Here is a 6,000-nt window from a genome sequence, read left to right as displayed (position 1 = left end):
TGGGTGTGGGGAGGGCAAACTGAAGCTAATAAACCGAGTAAGCTAAATCCTGGACACTTGAATGAATTGTTACCTCAGTGTTGTGGGATGCAATTATTCACCCTAGAATAAAAACTGTTGTTATTGCAAAGAAAGTTACAAAAGTAATGCTAAATCTCACAAATATGAATATTTTGTCTAATTGTTGCCTGTAATAATGCAGTTGATTACATTTTCCCTTAGAACATGGGGTTTTGCCTTTATTGCCACTGACAAGGGCAGCATCAAGGCTCCGCAGGAAGGATAACCACCAACTTACCATTTCACTTACTCATGCGTATATCCATTTCTGGAACCCTTTCCCCAAGACACAAATAATGACATACAGGTTTTGGAATAGAGACGGTCACAGCTTTAATTAAAGATTAAAATACATGTATATTAACATCATCAGTGTATTAACTTATCAACCAATATGTTTACAACTTTGAAAAAGGACCATATCCAAGAACTAGGTAACCAATTTGTCACCCTTCTTGTGGGACCCATGCCCAACAAGAGCCTGCATCAGCACCAGTCGGTTATTCAGACGTAACAATCCATGGCTATAGGCCCCCAGGGCAAGCATTCCACCGCCAGATGTGACAAACAAAATCTCTGGACCCAAGTGAATCCCCACAGGTCCCTATCATGACCTCTCTCTAATAGGTTGGGTGGGAGGGATCTGCTCCGGTCTCCAAAATGGCGCCGCTTCTCACTTACGCTGCCTCTGTGTCTCTTCTCCCTACCTCTGATGTCACTTCCTGCCTCTTCCTAGCCCTGTCACTACCCTCCCCCCTGCACTTCGGGCCGTCCGGAGTCCCAATTCTTGTTACAGGCCAATTTACACATGTTTCTAGTATTTGTTTATTGAGCAATCATTAAAATAGGCTGCAAAGGCCAATACTGTAGTTGAATTTAGCATGGAAGTAAAGCTGCCCTACTTTTAATATGTACTCTCTGTAATTCTCTTCTTTTCTGTGTCTCAGCTGACTGTGCTATTTAAAAATAATCCAAGTACTCTAGCATAAAAGGAAATTGTGCCCATGTGAAGGAAGGCGTACAGATTTAGCAAACCCTTTTGATAAATACTAATGTCTTTGGGCTGCACTTAAATCCACATGTTCAGGATGGAAAATGCAAACAATGGAAGGGGGGGAGGAAGAACAGGAAAAATAACTCAGCCAAACTGAAGGGAAAATCATTGAGTTGCAATGAACTTGCAGAAGTAGGCAGACTGGGCCAACAGATCGCCCTCTGTTTCCATGGTGAAATAAGAATTACCTGGTTTCTTTCCTTTTCCTTTTTTCTTTCTTTGACTTTAACACTGTAAAACATGTGAAAATGAATGGCAAAGCAATAAAACTGTTAATGTCAAATTCATGAATACTAAGTGACCACGATAAATCCATTAAATGAGAATGGGAATACATTCACAGGCAGTTAATGCAATTGCAACCCCCCACCCCCATTCTCTTTAAAGATATTGTGGTGGAAGCACCGGTGTCATTTGCCAAAGGTTTTAATTGTGAATTTCTTCCTAATAAACTAAATGACTAATCACACCTTGCACTTTTGGCAAAATAGATCTATTAATACTATGGCATATAAATCTATTGTTTCCATGCCAGCTGTCATTCCTTAGAAGATATTTTTGGAGTCATGGCACCAGCTGCTTGAAAAATGCTCATCTATGTTCCTCTATAAGGAATGCTCCTGAGTGCAATCCTTTTTAATAGTATGAGTTAAACCATTCTATATTATTTTGGTGCCCCCTAGTGAGGGATTGCAGAAGTGAACAGAAATATGTGAGGGCAGTTTTTAGATATGAATACAAAGAGACATATATTATAAATACACATGAGTTCAGATGTTTGGGAGAAGAGAGAAATTAGGTAGGCAGCATTGTATATATGATATTAAAATATAAATATATATATATATATATATATATATATATATATATATATATATATATATATATATATATATATATATATATATATGTAGGAGTTTGCAAGCAGAGAACAAATGATTGACATGCCATAGTGGCAACTGATGCTGCTGTACTTTCACTTGAAATTTAGAAAACTTTAATGGCCAGCCCTTTAGGAGATAAAGAATATAACTCTAGAATAAAGGAACAACTTTCTTTTATAATACAACGTCCTGGCAAAACAGTGTATGCAATTTGAATGACACAACCAAACACAGGAGCACTACCTTGCCCCATGTTACCTGTCTGAGGAGTAACCTAGTTGCACCCTACAATCAGTCACCCCAGGTGGTTCCCTAGTTCGAGAAAATGACAATTACAATGCATCTAATTAGGTTTTTTTTTTAATACTTTGGATTAGCTAGGTGATAGAATCTCCCAATCTGTTTACACTCCCCTCACTTGAATCCCTCTTGGTACTAATGTATAGTTACTTACTTTCAGACTCAGCATGGGGAATGAAGAATGTGTGTTAATAGATGTGTTTCTGTTTATAAAAGATCAACCTATTAAAGTATTTATTTTTGTTAAAGCAGGCAAGCTATTCAAACTCCAGCTGCAAGTTGTCAGATGACTGGAGACTGCAAAGTGAATGGAAATGGGTAACACGAATGTGATAGTCACATATAGATGTCAAATTTAAAGGTGCTGTAAAACTGACAGGCATGTGGTGCTGCTGCTGGCTCCCACAACCTTACAGCAGTAATCAGTCCCATGACTGACTCTTTGCCATAATCTGTCAATGTCCTGTTGTAGGTGCTTAACCCACAGAACAGCACTGCAGGGGCAATTGGATAGCTCTTGTCAACTTTAACATCACCACTCAAACCTTTCAGTTTATCTTTTTTTATTAATTATCTTTTTTATCATTAGCATTTTCTAAATCATTAACGGTTAGAAATAAGTAAAATCCTATGTTATTGATATTATATATATATATATTAAAAAAAATTGTGACAGTATCTGCAGTATCTGTATATACACCGTATAAAATGTAACTCTCCCAAAATCTAAATTTTGAGTGTTAAAAGGGGACTATTTTGAAGCTTTCTAAATATAATCAATTAAAATATTGTACTGTTTCTTAAATAGTTAAGTTATTCTTCTCTATTCCCCCGCCGTCTGTCTCTCTTCTTGCAGGTGTCGGAACCAGATTCTTTAATCTCAATGAAAGGGCAACAAGTGAGTTTACTGGTAACTAAACATTACTTAGCTGGGTTAGAGCAGTTTCTGTGGAGTGCTGTTGCCTGAAAGCAGTTTTTTTGTGTATTTTGTGTACACAGTCTACACCCATTTGAAAACATAGTAAGAGAGATTGAGTACAGTAGTTTCCAGGTATATAATGCGATGTATCCAAATGTTGCATTATATTTCAGGTGGACAGTTTCTTCCTAATTTGTCATTGATCACCTTGTAGTTTTTCCTTAAAAAAACACTTTCAGAATGAAAAAATGATCCCAGAATTATGGGGAAACGTTTAATGAAATGTATCGGAATAGTTTTTCTGATGAGACTAAGGGGCACATTTACTAAGCCACGAACGGGCCGAATGCGTCCGATTGCGTTTTTTTCGTAATGATCGGTATTTTGCGATTTTTTCGGAAAAATGTCGCGACTTTTTCGTTACTAATACGATTTGTGCGAAAGAACGCGAGTTTTTCGTAGCCATTCCGAAAGTTGCGCAAAATCTAGCGATTTCTCGTACCGTTAAAACTTGCGCAAAAAGTTGCGCTTTTTTCGTAGCATTAAAACTTGCGCGAAACGTCACACCTTTTAAGTTTTAACGCTACGAAAAAGGCGCAACTTTTCGCGCAAGTTTTAACGCTACGAAAAAATCGGCAGATTTTGCGCAACTTTCGGAATGGCTACGAAAAACTCGCGTTTTTTCGCGCAAATCGTATTGGTAACGAAAAAAGTCGTAAAGACGCCGAAAAAATCGCAAAAGATACGAAAAAGTCGCAAAATGTTCGTTTTCAAATCGGAATTTTTCCAATTCGGTTCAGATTCGTGTCTTAGTAAATGTGCCCCTAAACCTAGTATCTGTGTCTCCCCACACACAGTAATTCAAGCATATTCTGCAGATCATATGACTTCCATTGATATCAGTAAGGCACACAGGGAGATTTGTTGTGGTTAACTCTGGGCTACAACTGGCTACAAATCTCCCCAGAATGCAACTGCATTGCACAGGCAATAAAGCGAATCGCTGTGGCAAAACATACGTGGCGCTTTGTTTTCCAAAGTCACCTGATGTTGCCCAGATTTAACCTTGGGTGACAGAACTACCCGTGTGACACAAGCCTAATGGTTCCAAGCCAAACACATAATCAAGGATATATTTGTATTCATGCTTTGAGTACTTGTAGGAAACACATTGTTTTTTCCCTGTTTCTGGCAACACAAGTAAAAAGAAAAAAAAATCTAATCCAAGCAATTAATGAAATAAATGAGCTTTTTAAGGGGAAAAAAAACAATGTTATACTTTCCATGGAGTATAAATTTACTCAGAAGACACTAGGGGAAAATATATATTGTTTGTTATAATACTCAGGATTTATATGTGACAGTTTAATGAAAAAATATAAATGAAATTTATACCGTTTTGCATCATCTCTATTAAATATTAGAAACTGTTAATAAAAGCATTACATTCCCAGCTTGTGGCAAAGTTGTTGTCTGCCTAGATTCATGGCTGGAAAGCTAATGGCTTATAACGAGCAGATGACTGTGTCAATATTTTCCGTCTATGCAATGGCTCAGTAATGTGTCCATGAGTGACATATTCATCTGTGAGCAGTGATCACAAACATGAACAACTGGTGCTGTTATGCTTCCTTTATCTGATGGGTCGGACAGAGGGAGTTGTAGTCGAACAAATGTCGGAGGCCCACAAGTTCAATATATCAGCAGTAGGCTAATGCATCATGCAATTTGCTCTGCCCTTTGTGCAGACTAAACTTGCCCTTTTTTGAAAGAATGCAGAAAAATGCTGACTGCAGGGGCCTCTTCCAAAGCACATTAATCTCGCTGTTTCTGCTGTTCAGACTCAAGTTTCGTGTACATGTGTAGGTTTCAGGCCGTTATTTGAAATAGTTCTACAAACAAACGATTGCTGCATTTTAATAGAGTTGTTTATTTCTGTTTCTAAATTCCGGGGATGTCTGCGTTAAAAAAGAAAAAAACTCAACCCACTTGATTAATGATATTTATTGTGTCGTTTTAGTCATTTCATTTTGATTATTGCTGAGAGAGCTTAACTTTTAAAGTGCCTGTACCATGAAATGTACACTGAAATTTGTTTCCTAATCCCTAGACTGGATACTCTCATATTGCCTTTGTTTATATTGGCTATAACGACTGAACGTTGGGCTCTGTTTCTGAGAAATGAAAGTAAAGATCAAGAAACACAATATTTACATCTATACTGTGCTTAAATATTTGCAGCTGTGTTTGCAGGCATCCCCCTAAAGCCCTGGTAGTAGCAAAAGGCAACAGAGATGTTTAAACTATGCAAGGGAGACTCCAATTTGCTATAAAACATGCTTGCAGTTATAGGAATTATATTTGTTGAAAATTTGGGGATAGCAGTATATATAAATGAGTAATAGAGCTTATAAATGGGCTGCTAAATAGGGGTCATTTTTGACTGCAAATGCAGTGTAGAAAAGTGACCACAATTTGCAATGTTTTGCCCAAAATGCAGCATTTTCCCTATGATCTAGGGTCAGACAGGGGGTGCAGGGCCCACCGGGGCTGACGCCAACCACGTCCCCTGCACCGCCCCCCCCCCCCCCCCCCCGCAGGGGTCCCTGCTGCTCCCCCCCAACCCCCCCCACCCGTCATCCTCCCCTGAAAACGGAAGTGAAAAGCATCAGGGGAGGATACCGGCGCAGGCATGATCGAGTCTGGGCCACCGGGGCCCACCTGGTTTTTTCCAGGTATCCGGGGAGCCAGTCCAGTGTCATTGCAGCCGTGTGGATTTGTAC

The sequence above is a fragment of the Xenopus tropicalis genome, chromosome 3 (genome assembly GCF_000004195.4).
Source record: "Xenopus tropicalis strain Nigerian chromosome 3, UCB_Xtro_10.0, whole genome shotgun sequence".
NCBI lineage: Eukaryota > Metazoa > Chordata > Amphibia > Anura > Pipidae > Xenopus > Xenopus tropicalis.
Note: the sequence above shows the minus strand (reverse complement) of the source record.